At 45.0% G+C, this 17,500-nt stretch overlaps 1 protein-coding gene across 2 annotated transcripts in view; it reads right to left on the bottom strand.

The window, feature by feature from the left end:
* coro2aa (coronin 2Aa) overlaps positions 1 to 17,500 on the bottom strand; it is a 50,033-nt gene that overhangs the window by 17,849 nt on the left and 14,684 nt on the right. Inside the window, exon 1 of one of the 2 annotated variants that reach the window (XM_083634813.1) lies at positions 11,867 to 11,896. The exons of the other annotated variant lie outside the window; for it this stretch is intronic. The gene's annotated coding sequence lies outside the window, so the exon portion shown is untranslated. Of the gene's footprint in view, positions 1 to 11,866; positions 11,897 to 17,500 lie in introns of those variants that run through there. 2 annotated transcript variants of the gene reach the window in all.

Raw genomic sequence — 17,500 nt, 5'->3', positions numbered from 1 at the left:
TACAGTACATGATGTTAACTACAATATGGAGCAGAAAGGGGTGGAGGAGGTTGATGTACAGTACATGATGTTAAGTACAATATGGAGCAGAAAGGGGTGGAGGAGGTTGATGTACAGTACATGATGTTAAGTACAATATGGAGCAGAAAGGGGTGGAGGAGGTTGATGTACAGTACATGATGTTAACTACAATATGGAGCAGAAAGGGGTGGAGGAGGTTGATGTACAGTACATGATGTTAACTACAATTTGGAGCAGAAAGGGGTGGAGGAGGTTGATGTACAGTACATGATGTTAACTACAATATGGAGCAGAAAGGGGTGGAGGAGGTTGATGTACAGTACATGATGTTAAGTACAATATGGAGCAGAAAGGGGTGGAGGAGGTTGATGTACAGTACATGATGTTAAGTACAATATGGAGCAGAAAGGGGTGGCGGAGGTTGATGTACAGTACATGATGTTAACTACAATATGGAGCAGAAAGGGGTGGAGGAGGTTGATGTACAGTACATGATGTTAACTACAATATGGACCTGAAAGGGGTGGAGGAGGTTGATGTACAGTACATGATGTTAAGTACAATATGGAGCAGAAAGGGGTGGAGGAGGTTGATGTACAGTACATGATGTTAACTACAATATGGAGCAGAAAGGGGTGGAGGAGGTTGATGTACAGTACATGATGTTAAGTACAATATGGAGCTGAAAGGGGTGGAGGAGGTTGATGTACAGTACATGATGTTAAGTACAATATGGAGCAGAAAGGGGTGGAGGAGGTTGATGTACAGTACATGATGTTAACTACAATATGGAGCAGAAAGGGGTGGAGGAGGTTGATGTACAGTACATGATGTTAAGTACAATATGGAGCAGAAAGGGGTGGAGGAGGTTGATGTACAGTACATGATGTTAAGTACAATATGGAGCAGAAAGGGGTGGAGGAGGTTGATGTACAGTACATGATGTTAAGTACAATATGGAGCAGAAAGGGGTGGAGGAGGTTGATGTACAGTACATGATGTTAAGTACAATATGGAGCAGAAAGGGGTGGAGGAGGTTGATGTACAGTACATGATGTTAAGTACAATATGGAGCAGAAAGGGGTGGAGGAGGTTGATGTACAGTACATGATGTTAAGTACAATATGGAGCAGAAAGGGGTGGAGGAGGTTGATGTACAGTACATGATGTTAAGTACAATATGGAGCAGAAAGGGGTGGAGGAGGTTGATGTACAGTACATGATGTTAAGTACAATATGGAGCAGAAAGGGGTGGAGGAGGCTGATGTACAGTACATGATGTTAAGTACAATATGGAGCTGAAAGGGGTGGAGGAGGTTGATGTACAGTACATGATGTTAACTACAATATGGAGCAGAAAGGGGTGGAGGAGGTTGATGTACAGTACATGATGTTAAGTACAATGGAGGTGGAGGTAACAAGCGTGGGCAGGCCTAAGACAAAAGGACAAAAGCAGAGGAACGGGAGGCATGCCATCATGTTATCCTACAAATCACCAATCAGTGTCAGCTCAAAACATTTCCTGTAATGACATTTCCTTGATTTCTGTGCACTGGCTGCTGGCCATTCAGTTAATGGCGAAATAAATATGACCAAGACGCAAACAGAGTGACATCACAGTGACGGAGGTGAAAATAACAGCATTTGGTTAGGATGATGCGGGCGTGGCTGTCGTGGCGCTGCTGGACCAGCCAGAGAGCCAAACAAGAGGGGGAAGAAAACTGACAGAAGGAGAAAAGTCTGGAATTAACGCTGAGAGAAGCCGGGCGTCCGGGTAGTGCAGCGGTAGATTCCCTGCCTACCAACATGACGGTCGCAGGTTCGAGCCTCCGTGTTACCTCGGGCTTGGCCGGGTGACAGGCACAATTGGTCGTGTCGGATTAAAGGGATAGTTTGGATTTTTTTGATGTGGGGTTGTATGAGGTACTTGCCGACAGTCAGTGTACTACATGCAGTAGAATGCAGCCGGCGCGGTTCCAGTTTGGAGAAATGGCGACCGGTCGCGTCAGGCAACTAGAGCTGTCTGCTGAGTATGAATGGGGTCATGAACAAAAACAGAAAAAAAACAAACATAAAATGCTTCCATACTGCTTAGCTTGCGTAATCCAAGTCTCAACAAGCCCTGAGATGCCAAGTTGACATGAAAAGATGTAAATTACACCCTGCTGAAATCTGCATTGGAGTGAGGAGTAAATGACATCAATTTGGCATCTCAGGGCTTGTGGAGACTTGGATTACGCCAGGTATGGAAGCATTTAATGTTTTCTTTTACTTTTTTCCTGTCGTTTTTTACCTTTTTGCTCGTGACCCCATCCTCTGGGCGGTTGAGGTGCCTGTTGGGGGGGGGGGGGGGACTGCGGCGAATACCGAGATCCTCCCACGCGGTGAAACTCCTCGCTGTCAGGGAAAAGAAGTGGCTGGCGACTGCACATGTATAGGAGGAAGCATGTCATAACTCTCCCCAGATTGGCAGAGGGGGTGGAGCAACGACCCGGACAGCAGGGGGAATTGGCCAAGTACAATTAGGGAGAAAGATCTGATCAAAAACTTGATCAAAAACCCAAAAACTGTGAGAGGCCAGAGGAAGAGAAAATGAGGCCGGGCGGAGATCAAGCCTCTCGACACATCTCAGTTTACTCTCCCACCTCTCACCTTCTGCCCCCAGGCCGGCGGGGGAGGGGGGGGGGGGGGGAGAGTGCAGAGCGCTGCCTCGCTCACCTTCTGCCCGCAGGCCGGCGCGCGCGCGGGGGAGGGGGGGGGGGGGGGGGGGCCGAGCGCTGCCTCGCTGGAATGTCTCCCTACCTGCCAAAGAGGTCCATTAACCTTCTCAGGTGTGCGAGTCCAACCGGCCCCGAAGACGCTATCAGTCACACGCATGGAACCATCCCAGCAGCAGCTGCAATCGCACTATCCACACAGTTCACTGGATAAGCCAAATGCTTGTAATAAAGAAAATGCTGTATATACACGCAGGGTGTGTTTGCCAGGGGGAGAGATAGGAGGCGCTCTGTATACACGCAGGGTGTGTTTGCCCAAGGGGGAGAGATAGGAGGCGCTCTCTTCCCTCTTGCCCTGCACATGCTACCATTACCACCACTACCATTCCCTTCAAGCAGTGCTTGAAGGGACCTTAGGATGAAGAAGATGGAAGCTAGGTTTTTAGTGACACTTTTTTTTATTCTTCAAATGGGCCTTAACTAACTAAGCCAGGAATATGCCTCCCAACCTTTCTCAATACACTAATTGACTTGCATTTCGTTGAATCAACCTTCTGCAATTATGCGGCTGTGTGTTGCAATGCACACACACCAAAAGCGCATAGATGTCATGATCATTATCAGCGCTCTGAAAATCCACACCTGCCCTGTCATACAATAACACCTGCCCTGTCATACAATAACACCTGCCCTGTCATACAATAACAAAACTATTAGCCAAGAGGACTTCCTCCTAGCGACTTCAAAATGCCAAAGAGCTCAAGAGGCCGACGACCGTAAGGTATGAGAGGAATGGACCATTGTCTTTCTCTATATGACTCAAACATATGAATCCTTCAGTCTAGGAGTGCCTATTCAAGGCCTGAGGCTGAATGTGCCCTTTCTCAAAATAAATTGCTTGCAATTACAAAATACATGGGGAGGAGCGGAGGAGGAAAACATTTGGGTTTGCCATAATCGGTGTACCGGTAGATGGATGGCCTAAGCCTCCATGGCACGAGGGAGGAGCTTCCATGGCACAACACGACGGAGACAAGACATCTTGTCACATCTGAAGCAGGGTGTCACCATGCCAGCAGCAGCAGCAGCAGCAGCAGCAGCAGCATGGCACCTCCATTCCAGCTGGGTGCTGCAGTAGCAGGTACACACAGCACGCTGGGCGGTGGGGCAGCCTGTCTTGGGCTCCGCACCCAGCCGATGACGAAAACACTATTCTGGCTATTTTTACACCGGCTTCTTGCTGATCAAAAGGCGCGTCAGGCACCTTCGCAGACAGCTCGGCCATGTGGTCCACGACGAGGCTGTTTCTTTCCCGACAGGCTTTTTTATGTCTGCTCGGCAGCAAAAATAAAAGGGAGATTACAGTAACTGTCCTTTTTGTCAGGGGGACATTTATTTTCCTCCGTAACCGCTGAGTCACAACTGCAAGGGATATGGGGGGCTGTAAAAACCGCCATAAAACCAAAGTCAAAACACAGATATGACTTTAAAGAAGATATATGTGTGGCAGAGCTGGATTTCAGCCTCCATATGTGCTTTGCTAGTAGGTGGGTGTGTTTGTGTCTTTCTGTTCTGTGCATTCACCTCGTCCTCACCTATAGCGTCTGTCTTCTAAGCACCTCATAACTCATAAACACATACAGTAACAACAGCCACTCCTCTCTTTGGCTTGCCAATGCAAGTACAGGCCGAAGGTGGGGGTGGGGGGGGGGTGTGTGTGTGGCTGGGTTCAAAGTTCACCCGCGGTGTCAAGATACTGGTTACTGTAGAAATGCAGTGCCTAGAGCCACACACTTCTCCCTCAAAACCTCCTAGTCCGCCTACAGAGGATTTGTAACGTTTCAACACCTTATTAGTTGACATTCAATTCGACTGTTTGTCTTGGTCTGTAGATGTTGTAGATGTTGTTTTAACAGATTATTCATCGAGATTCAACAGATTCTGTTCGCGTCCCGTTCCACACACCTGCACCTCGTCTAATACGTAGGCAGGTATGTTCATGAAGTGTCACACAGGATCTATAGAGAATCTGTTGAACATCTGCTGAAGAGTTGAATTGTTGAATGTCAACTGATAAACTGTTGAAATGTTACAAATACTCTGAAGACTCCCTATAGGTGGACTATCCAAACAAAGTGTGACCCCCTCTTCCAACCGTCTGCAAGGCCTTCTGGCCCTCTCCTATCATTACAATGGTGACCCCCCCCCTCCACCCACACACACCAAAACTCACTATCTACAAGCATGAGCACACGCACACGCACGCACGCACGCACGCACACACACACACACACACACACACACACACACACACACACACACACACACACACACACACACACACACACACACACACACACACACACACACACACACACACACACACACACACACACACACACACACACACACACACACACACACACATCCCATTTGCCCCCTAATCCGAAGTTGGGTTAGTTGTAATGTTTTGTAAGCGCTCAAAGTGAAATTCAAGACGAGGAATGTACAGGTGTGAACATATGCGGCAGCAGTGTGTGAGAGCGTGTGTGTGTGTGTGTGTGTGTGTGAGAGAGAGACACACACACACACACACACACACACACACACACACACACACACACACACTTCCCTTGGTTTAGGCGGTCTGATATCATACGCAGATGACAGCCTCCAACCTTTGTCTTGTAATATGATAAGAGCTGCCCTGGTAATCTAATAGGTGGTCCCTTCTATATGACGCACATGTGACTGAGTATAAAAGGACATGAGGGGATACGTCCTGGCAGTGTGTCTGTGTGTGTGTCTGCGCGCGTGTGTGTGTTTGTCTGTGTCACTCTATCTGTCTGAATACCCAGAGCGAGCTCTTCGCTTGCTGCACGCAGCGTGTCCGTAAGCTGCGACAGAGGTTTGAAAGCAAATATGCCGATCTGCAGTTACACACTTCCTATGGTATTGAAAGCAAGCAAAAACTCATAGTATCCTAGTATATCGCCCATAAAAATGCTTGCACGCACACACGCATGCGCGCGCACACACACCGGTCATACCATTAAACTGTAACGTTAAACACTTACCCGTTTAGTTTTAAAGCAACTTTGAAACCCTGGCATCCAGGTTTGTACACCCAGATCTTCAGATAGCATACACTAGTCCTTTATTCTAGATATCTTTTTTACAGGTGTATGAATTCTTGAGCGGACAAAAGTGAATTAATGATTAACTTAATATCATCCTCTTAATAGAGCCAAAGTCATTGCATACTTCCTGCTTCAGCTACGCACCAGCCTTGAAAAAAAATATGAGTGGTGTTGAACGGCGAAAGACAATAATTTTTTGATCCTGTTTGAATTGTGCCATGAAGTACACGTGATTTTTTCTCAATTTAAAAGATAATTTTGCATGTCAAGAAAGCCGCAGTTTGTCGTGAAACTGAAATGTTACATTTAGTTTTGTATGAAACCACTCAATCAACTACATCTCTTGTCTGGCACAATATACGTCACACCAACACGGCCTGGTGGGAGAGACGTCACTTACGCGACTGGTTGCGTGTAGTCTTTCTGATTTATAACTTAAAGTGCAACAGTTTTATGACAAACTGTGACTTTCTTGACTTGCAAAGTTATATTTTTTAGATTATTTTTGGGGCATTTTTGCCTTTATTGGATAGGACAGTTAGATAGACAGGAAAAGTGGGGAGAGAGAGGGAATGACATATGGGAAAGGAACACAGGTTGGATTCGAACCCGGGTCGGCCACGTGAAGGACTACTAATGCCACGTTCACACACACGCCTAGAGCGACGCTTTAAGCAACGCCTAAGCAACGCCTAAAATTTAGGCGTCCTTGTTAACAGACGAGAGCGTTCACACATACCGCTGCCACGCTGCGCTGAAGCCACGCTCGCGCTGCGCCTACGCTGCGCTGCATTTATCGTTTAGGCGTCTGTTCTATTTTTCAGCGTCTAGGCGCACTGAACTGTCAAGCTGGCTGTTGTTTCTGACGGACTTGGGCCATATTTTCTACCGAGTTTGCCCAAAAGGGAGGGTGGAGCGCGAATTAACGAGTGCATAGTAGGAGAGCTGTCCTTCATGTGTTCCTCTATTAACGTCTTTTCTGTCAGATGTATATATACCCCCCCTGTCTCAATGCATGTATCACTCATGGTGTTGATGACTCATAGTCACATGATTACCCGAGGGAAAATAACAATTACAGCCGGCCAGGAAATAGACAGACATCGTCACTTGCACATTACAATAAAAAAGAGGTTTATGTTACTCACCCATGCTATAAATCAGATCTGAAAAGTGTAAAAAACCACTGCTCATGTGATCAGCGTAGCGCAGAGTGGGGCTTCAGTGTGGCGTCCTGTGTGAACGCAAATAGGCGCCTAGCATGCATGAAGCAATGCCTATATGCCTAGGCGTAGCTTAAAGCGTTGCTTAAAGCGTCGCTCTAGGCGTGTGTGTGAACCCGCCGTAAGCCTTAGTGGTCCATGCTCTACCAGGTGAGCCACTGAGACGCCTCACAAACCTATCTTTTAAATTGACAAACATCATGTGTACATCATCATGTGTTCATCATCATGTGTTCATCATCATGTGTACATCATCATGTGTTCATCATCATGTGTTCATCATCATGTGTACATCATCATGTGTACATCATCATGTGTTCATCATCATGTGTACATCATCATGTGTACATCATCATGTGTTCATCATCATGTGTACATCATCATGTGTACATCATCATGTGTTCATCATCATGTGTTCATCATCATGTGTACATCATCATGTGTTCATCATCATGTGTTCATCATCATGTGTACATCATCATGTGTTCATCATCATGTGTTCATCATCATGTGTTCATCATCATGTGTACATCATCATGTGTTCATCATCATGTGTTCATCATCATGTGTACATCATCATGTGTTCATCATCATGTGTTCATCATCATGTGTTCATCATCATGTGTTCATCATCATGTGTTCATCATCATGTGTTCATCATCATGTGTACATCATCATGTGTACATCATCATGTGTTCATCATCATGTGTTCATCATCATGTGTACATCATCATGTGTTCATCATCATGTGTTCATCATCATGTGTACATCATCATGTGTTCATCATCATGTGTTCATCATCATGTGTACATCATCATGTGTTCATCATCATGTGTTCATCATCATGTGTACATCATCATGTGTTCATCATCATGTGTTCATCATCATGTGTACATCATCATGTGTTCATCATCATGTGTTCATCATCATGTGTACATCATCATGTGTACATCATCATGTGTTCATCATCATGTGTACATCATCATGTGTTCATCATCATGTGTTCATCATCATGTGTACATCATCATGTGTACATCATCATGTGTTCATCATCATGTGTACATCATCATGTGTTCATCATCATGTGTTCATCATCATGTGTTCATCATCATGTGTTCATCATCATGTGTACATCATCATGTGTACATCATCATGTGTACATCATCATGTGTTCATCATCATGTGTACATCATCATGTGTACATCATCATGTGTTCATCATCATGTGTTCATCATCATGTGTTCATCATCATGTGTACATCATCATGTGTTCATCATCATGTGTTCATCATCATGTGTTCATCATCATGTGTACATCATCATGTGTACATCATCATGTGTTCATCATCATGTGTTCATCATCATGTGTTCATCATCATGTGTACATCATCATGTGTACATCATCATGTGTTCATCATCATGTGTTCATCATCATGTGTACATCATCATGTGTTCATCATCATGTGTTCATCATCATGTGTACATCATCATGTGTACATCATCATGTGTTCATCATCATGTGTACATCATCATGTGTACATCATCATGTGTACATCATCATGTGTACATCATCATGGCACAATTCAAACGGGATAAACAAAAATTATTGTCTCTGCCATTCACCACCATTCTGGCGCGTGTAAGGCCTCGACCAGAAGGGGAGGGACTTTGGATCTATATGGGATCACCAGTAGCGCCACCTGTCTGTGAGGGGGCGTAATGTGTGTGTGTGTGGCGGGGGGGGGGGCTCCTTCCGGCCCCCTTGCTCGGGTCAAACCCTTCTTCGAACTCGGGCCTCATTGCGATGTGAACTACACACCTGTAAAGTTTCATGACGGCACCTTGCATGGTTGCAACGCATCGCGTTGACAAAATCTGTCCTTGGAGACAACAACACACCCACAGACTCACAAGGTGAAAACAACAGCAGCCAGCCAGCCACACACTATCAAGGCTGGCAATCTGCTGGGTCCAATATGCGTTTGTAATGAGGATGCAATGGCTCTCCCATTGGGTTCTCATTGACATTGATTCTGATTCTTTTTTTAATTGGGTGGTAACACCATCATTTGTATGCCATGGCCCTTTTCATAGCGGAAGGATCCAAACCACTTCATTTCTCTTTCAGCCTGTGTCAAGGACAAAATAACACTAAAAATGTCTATTAAAAAAGAAGAAGAAAATTATCATTCAGATATAGAACAATACTATGAAAAACATTTTGTAAATCTGGTAGAAGTGGATCTCAAGATGTCATTAAAAGCTATTATATAATATAGTTTGGTCCCCTGCATGAATAAGGAATCAAAATCAAAACAAAACAAAGACAGAACCTCTCTCAACCACCCATGGAGGACCATAGTGAAGTGAACCATAGAGAGATGCCATTAACTCTCTTAGGTTTCCCATGGGAGTTCTCCATCATCTCCATTGAAGATACACAGTTGATGTGCTGCAGGTCCATTAGCTACTGAGACGCACGCACACGCATGCACGCGCACACACACGCACACGCACACGCACACGCACACACACACACACACGCACACACACACACACCTCTACAGTACAGATGGAGTGCAGAGCTCTCATCATAGGGCAACAGTAAACCTTGACATGAGGAATAGATACTGAGCTGAACTCAGAAAGCAATTCAAGCCACAAGGCACATATTATTTCAGTGAGTGGTAGTGTCTTGAAGGGTGGATGTCCCTCACCATAAATAGCCATCTGTGATTTTATACTTGACCGGGACGGTGGATGATGTCATTTTCACTGTTGTTGTGGAACTGTTTCCGTTTCAGATTGACAACCTTTTTTCTTAGCAAAAATAGAAAGACCTCCATGCTTAGGGCAGTGAATATAATGCAATTAGAGAAAACTAGAATAGCATCAAGTCAAAACATCCCCCCAAAATGTACTTGAGGAGCGCTGCGCTGGTTTAAGAATTTAATTCTGTTTCATCTTGTTCAAGCCTGTCTGACTCACATATAGCCTACTCCTGACTTTCAATCCCCAGGCGAAAATGTGAGCTTGCTCTCTCTCTCTCTCTCTCTAACACAGTGTTTCCCAACCGGGGGTACGGGGACCCCTAGGGGTACGCGAGCACATTGCAGGGGGTACGCGGAAAGATTGAGGATTAATACAATTTATTTTCAGATGAGAGGAGAGAGAGAGAGAAACTCTGCGCCGCAACTATTGTTCCGGGGAGCCCCGGCGGCTCCCCGGAAGGTGTTAACTGTGACACCTCTACTCTGTGAAAAACAAAAGAAGTCGTTCACGTTGGCTGCAGGTCAAACAATAGCTCCCACTATGCGTGGCTCAAACGCCCGGCTGATCCGGATTTCGGTTCAGGCGAGCCAAGGGAAAAAAGGAAAAGGGAGGCCAGGTCTAAGCCGCGGCTGTTCAATGAAAAATACATTTTGTATGGATTTACCTGTAGGCCTACCTCAGCGGATCCACCGCAGCCACAGTGTTTTTTCTGTGGCGAAGTCCTGGCAAATAATTAAATGAAGCCAGCTCATCTGCAACGCCACCAGAGCACCAAACACGCAGCATGTCTTGGTAAGACGAACTACTTTTTCACTCGAAAACTCTCACTGTCACTGTCACTGCTTGTGGCTAAATCAAAAAAGCCTAATTCAATCGTTGAGGATCTGATTCTTCCTGCAGCCCTGATGTTAGCTGAAACTATGATCGACAAGAAAGCAGCAGACGCTCTCAAAACGGTTCCATTGTCAAACAACACAGTCTCTCGTCGGATCGATGATATGTCAATTAATATTGTTGGACAAGTTGTGAATAAAATGAAGCAAGCAGGTCAATTCGCTTTGCAGTTAGATGAAATGACCGATGTCAGTGGGGAAGCCCAGCTGCTAGCTTTTGCTCGTTATAAAGACATGTCGGACATAAATGAACATATTTTGTTTTGCAAGAAGCTTGTAGGAAAGACAACTGGCGAGAAAATATTTCAGATTATAGACAGCTTTTTTAAAGACAACAATCTGGAGTGGAAATCTTGTAGTCATATCTGTACCGATGGCGCAGCTGCAATGACGGGGAAAATCAAAGGACTGTGATGTGCACTGATTTGAACTTTTGCTTTTTGGATCTACTTATCTTATGTGTGATATTTTGCCTGGTAACAGCTGCCCCCAGAACTGTCAAAGCTTATGAAAGACAAACTAGCTCAGGTGTCTTTTTAAAAGGTGCCAAGTGACTGAATAAAAATAGTTGAAACTGTTACTGTGTTAGTCTGAATATATCTATCTCTATATAGGCTATATATAATATTTTGCTAATTCTCAATAAGTGTAGGCTATAGCTATTTGTATTAAAGGGGAGTCATTCAAAATGATTTTAATTTAATATTGTTTTAATTTAATAATCAGTTGTGTTGGATAGTAAAAGTTGAATGAGATTAATGGAACAAATTTGGGAGAATCATCAACACGCTGTCAGGGGGTACACTTGGCATGGCAAAACAGCTCAAGGGGTACACAGCACAAAAAAGGTTGGGAACCACTGCTCTAACACACACACACACACACACACACACACACACACACACACACACACACACACACACACACACACACACACACACACAGCCTACAATAAGAGTTAAAAAATGTTGCAGAGAACAGGTAATCAGATATGGAAGAGATATGGCGAGAGCGCACATCTTTTAAGTTAGAGCATGAGAGAGAGAGAGAGAAAGAGAGAGAGAGAGAGAGAGATAGAGAGAGAGAGAGAGTAGTACTCACCCTGTCTGAGTTGTCACTGTGGATGGCAGGCAGGCAGTAGCAGTAGTTCCTTGAGTGAGAGAAGGTAAAGTCTCTCTCTCTCTCTCTCTCTCTCTCTCTCTCGCTCTAGCCACAAATCACTCTTGTCCTTCTCTGGAGCACATGGACCCACACTGCTTCTAAACACATACAGCGATACATAGAGCTAGCAGCAGCCACTGTGCGTGTCCAGCTACTCCAGCCAGACGCTCCAAACTCTCACTGTCCACAGGGTCCAAGCAGAGGAGCGCCCCACACCAACACAATCCACATGTACAGAGGCAGACACTGTGTGTGTGTGTGTGTGTGTGTGTGTATCTCTGTGTGCTGCATGTAGGTGAGTGTGTATTTGTGTGTGTGAACAAGCAGGGGAGAGTGCACGATTGTGTACACTCCCTAAGAGGGTGGTGTCTACAATGGGAGAGAGAGAGAGAAAGAGAGAGAGAGAGAGAGAGAGTGAGAGAGAGAGAGACAGGTGATCACACTCCCACTCTTCCTCTGAACGCCACTCCCTCTCTCCACTCCTCCACAGCATTTTGCTCAATCAGGATTTCTCCCTCTATCTTGGACGTAGAGGAGACAGGAGGGAAAGACAGCAGCAGAAACTCTTTCTTTTCTTTGGCTTCCTTGTGCCCTCGTCCTGCTTCTCAGTGACAAACGGCGCACTTGTGAGACAGGTCTTTAGAACTAACTATCTCATTAATAAACACACAAATGGATTGTAGCGCTCTATTTTTCCTAGCACTGCACCCCTACTGGTTAGGAGTGCATACTGGTGCATAATGGTTGCTTGTTATTTTAGTGATCTTGATGTGTAAGTAGGGATGAGTATCGATTTTATTTTATTTGATTTTATTAGACGTCAATCATGGAAAAAACAAGTTACAACATGTTTATCAGAGCGTCAGGGATACAGACACATGAAAGTCTTTCGACTTATTTCCACTGTGGTCCCTGATATCGTTTTGTATTTTTCAGATGCCGTTGTTAAAAAATACTTTTAAAAACGGTACAGGTGTGTGTGTGTGTGTGTGTGTGTGTGTGTATAAACATATATATATATATACATATATATATATATATATATATACATATACATATACATATACATATACATATACATGTATATATATATACAGAGCATATTTTACAGAGCACCTCGGGCATGGCACTGAACTGAGACACCTAAATCTGTGTTGCAATCATTGACATAATGGACCAACGGAGCTGATTGACTTTGTCACAGCAAAATGAAGCTCACTTCCGGATATTGTTTGATTTCGTTTGATTGGTTGAATGAATGAATGCTACACGGAAGTACGAGGGGAGGGGGCGGCTGCCCCTAGCGGCTGCCGGGGGAGTTTCCGAATTTGCCCTGTCTCGCTTATCGCCGTAATGCATTATGGGTAGTCAGCTACTGTGGCTAATGTTAGCGGCTAACGCTATTTACTTTACATTGAAGTAAAACGGCACTGAATGACCAAATTGATTTAACTTTTAACCATTTCGAGTAACACTGTTTCCATACGGACCCGCAGCGTTGGTTAGTTGTTTATAACGTGACTATATTTATAACGTTATAACGTACTCCGGTTTCTGGGCTGAATCCAATGGTCTGAATGGTCTGAATACAGAGAAGGCTTAAGGCTTTATCTAACGGTATAGATAATGTTAAATGGTCCGCCATGTTATGGACGTTAGATGTATGGTATCTATATAGTTACGTGTGTCTACTAACATTATTAAAATATCATAAAGTAACGCTATTTTCTGATAATTTGCTCAACTATTACTTGCTACCTGATGCCTTGCGGCACATTGCTGCCTCTACCGGTTGGAAGTATTACTGTTCTTATTATCCGATGTTTGTCGTCAATTTTCCTCGAAATGGGGCTATAATTTGGAAAACGGAAGGCGTTAGAGTATGAAAAACACTTGAAATTGTTTTTTCAGACCATAAACTCATTTGGAAAGTGTTTATTTAAGACATAGACCGAGAGAAAAGTTGGCTCGTTTCCCATAGAGTTGAATGGATGTTCCCGGGAGTGCTACACAAGCTGCGCCCCCCACTGGCCATTTGAAAGAATGCAATTTCCGCATAGGCATCAAAAATAGGCAGGCTGAATTGGGGACTGGTTGCAATTCAGTCCAGTAACTTAGTACTGGTTGTAAAGATACCGGGTTTTGGTACCCAACCCTATATGTAAGCTTATTCTACCGTAACACTCACTGTATGAGTGCCAGCCAAATGCTTAAAATGTACCCCCCCCCCCCCCCCCCACCGACACACACACACACACACACACGCACACACACACACACACACCACCAAACCATGTCCACGTAATTCCATAACGTCTGGCAGTCACTATCAAACCATCTGTCATCTGTGACACTCTTCAAACTATGAGCCCTCAAGTCAAGAGAAAAGGTACACATTGCACAGTTCATGCACAATTGTATTGGCTGGATTGAGTGGCAGCATGCCCAGCTGCCACAAACAGGCTGGATTGAGTGGCAGCATGCCCAGCTGCCACACACACACACACACACACACACACACACACACACACACACACACACACACACACACACACACACACACACACACACACACACACACACACACACACACACGCCCAGCTGCCACAAACATCCGTCCACATGGGCTGTGCTGGACAGCAGTGGTAAAAGGAAAACATTACATAATGGCACATTAGCAGTATATGGGGTGGGAGAGGCTAGGCTAACAGGTCGATATGAGAACGGTCAGTCAGAAAAAAGTCAGTCAGGAAAAAAGCTGGCCATCGACAGCTGGCCTTCACACGGGGGCGAAGGGTAAGGGCAGATCGATCACGTTTATTGCACAAACATGCATGCGCGCGCACACTGGGAAAGCACGCACACACGCGCGCGCGCGCGCGCACACACACACACACACACACACACACACACACACACACACACACACACACACACACACACACACACACACACACACACACACACACTTGCGATAGATTTAGCCCCAAATACAACACCCCCAAATATAGACACAAGTCCAAGGGTCACACCGTCTCTCTGAGATAAGGAACAGGGGCCGGTTGCACAAAGCACCTTAAGTTAAGATTTTCCTTAAGAGTCTGATTCAAGCCAGGGTGTTTTGTGCAACCGATTTTATTTTATGGACACCTTAACTCACTCTATTGAAAATCTTAACTTAAGGTGCTTAGTTTGTGCAACCGGCCCCAGGACTTTACAACCCGGCAGAGGTGGGGAACTGCCTACTCCCCAAAGACACTGGTGCCGGACGGACACACCGATCTCTTAGATTTGTTGCAGTATGCACAATCAACGCACGCACACGCGCCGCGAGTGCGCGCACACACACACACACACACACACACACACACACACACACACACACACACACACACACACACACATGCACACACACAAGAACATTAATAGACGATTACGCTGCAGAATAGAACAGAAACGGCCATTCGGATACTGAAAGGACTTGGTAATGCTTGGAAAGCTAGTTGCTCTTTTTTTTTTGGTATTTGGTTTATTTTAACAGGAACAGTACGCATTAATAAATAGTACTCAGAATGTAAACGTGCCAGAGTTAGCCAAAAGCCTATTTTTCATCTGTAGTGCCTGGCCAGATGTTACACAGTTCTCCCTAAAAAAAAACACATTAACTACATGGCATACACACACAAGCAGAGTCAAGCTGGTGTGCAAGCTTAGTGTTTCTCTGCCAAAGGGGGCGTTAAAGATACCAAAGGAACAGACAGTGGAGTGATTGGCCAATACCACTATCTTATCAAATAGGACAGACTGAGAGCACTGATTTATGCTGCTGCTGCTGCCATTGTCTAACTAACCCTACACTAACACTAACCCTCCTCGAGCTGCGCTCATGATATACTGTTACAGTTAGCTACACTGTAACTAACCCTACACTAAAGGGGCGTTCACACCGAGATATTTATTTTTCGCTCTGTCGCTTGATTCAACCCTTTGGAATCGATCTGTCGCTCTGTTTAAATCGCTCATCAACAGGCACACGAAATGACGGACATGTGGGGGATATAACATTACGCAATGTCATGCTGTTTGTCCACTACGAGCCACCGTCATTGTTTACAAGCTAAAGCCTATCAGCGTGCTCCTAATGCGAGCTCCATACCGGTAGGACAGACTTCACTTCATGTCAGCTGTCAGGCTGTCAATGCGGTTTGTTGCCACACAATAAACCAGCGGTTTGTTCCAAGCCAGAGTGATCCTTGACTCGCTCTCACACAGCAGCCAATCAGCATTGAACAGCGAGCGACTGATGCCAGCGTATTTTCGCTCGAGTTGGGATATTTCATCTCGAGCGACGAGCGTATTTTCTCCCTGTCGCTCTGTCTCTGCCGCTCGGACGCCCAGCGATTATTCTCCCAGGCGAATATACGCTCAATCGCTCGTTTGCATTGACTTTGTATGTAAACTCGACGCCAGCAACAAACTTTAATAGGTCGGTGTGAACGCAGCTTAACACTAACCCTCCTCGAGCTGCGCTCATGATATACTGTTACAGTTAGCTACACTGTAACTAACCCTACACTAACACTAACCCTCCTCGAGCTGCGCTCATGATATACTGTTACAGTTAGCTACACTGTAGGTCTTGGCTCTCGGAGTGTCGAGTCAAGTCTGTGTCTCTGGCAATTATCAATAAGGACAGGGCCTGAGTGCTAATAGCTTAGGACTCTTTCCAAAGAGCTCTGAAGCAAAGGCTGGCTCTGTAATCACAGATCACAGTGGCAGACTAATAGCTACCTACTGTGAGAAACTAGGACAGTCTCTTTGACACGACGGAGCCACAATGACCTTCCCTTCCTCACTTTGTCATTGCTGATTAGCAGTCTGACTCTGTTTTGACGCTGAAACATCTGCTTTCAGTGCAATCCTTTTTTTCCACAGCTCCATGCTTCAAAAAAGGGCTTGGAATAAGTGTGCGTGAATACTTTAGCGAAATGTTGTGACTACAGTATGGGTATATGTCTGGTGGCCTGCAAAAACTTTTCACATGGTGAAATGTTTACATTTACATTTTTTGATATTTGCAAAGATTAGAAACTCTGCCCTATATATAACTTTTTGAATGACTGAGCTCGCTCTCTCAGATCAAAAGATATGATATTTTAATCGGTTAAACTGAAACTGAAGGTTCAGTTTTGTCAATCGACTACATCCTCGTGTCAAACGCACAATATACGTCACACCATCAACAACATGGACTGGCGGGAGAGACGTCACTTGTGCGACTAGTTGTGCATAGTTTTACCGCAAACTGCGACTTTCTTGACATGCATAGTTATCTTTTAAATTGATAAAATGTACCTTTGCACCCCGTGGCACAATTCAAATGGGATCAAAAAAGTAACGTCTCCCTCCGCTCACCACCATTCATATTTTTCCAGACGCTGGTACACGGAGAAAGGCAGGAAGTGACGTTCACTTTGGCTCTCTATAGGCCGTGAATGCTCGTGTTCGCCAAGTGTTTCGCAAACACTGCATTCCCATTCAAGCACATGCTTAAGTGAACAGGTGCAGTTGATA

This window comes from Poromitra crassiceps (genome assembly GCF_964638095.1).
Source record: "Poromitra crassiceps genome assembly, chromosome: 4".
Taxonomy (NCBI): domain Eukaryota; kingdom Metazoa; phylum Chordata; class Actinopteri; order Beryciformes; family Melamphaidae; genus Poromitra; species Poromitra crassiceps.
The sequence above is the reverse complement of the archived record's forward strand: the minus strand, read 5'-3'. Positions and strand labels throughout refer to the sequence as shown.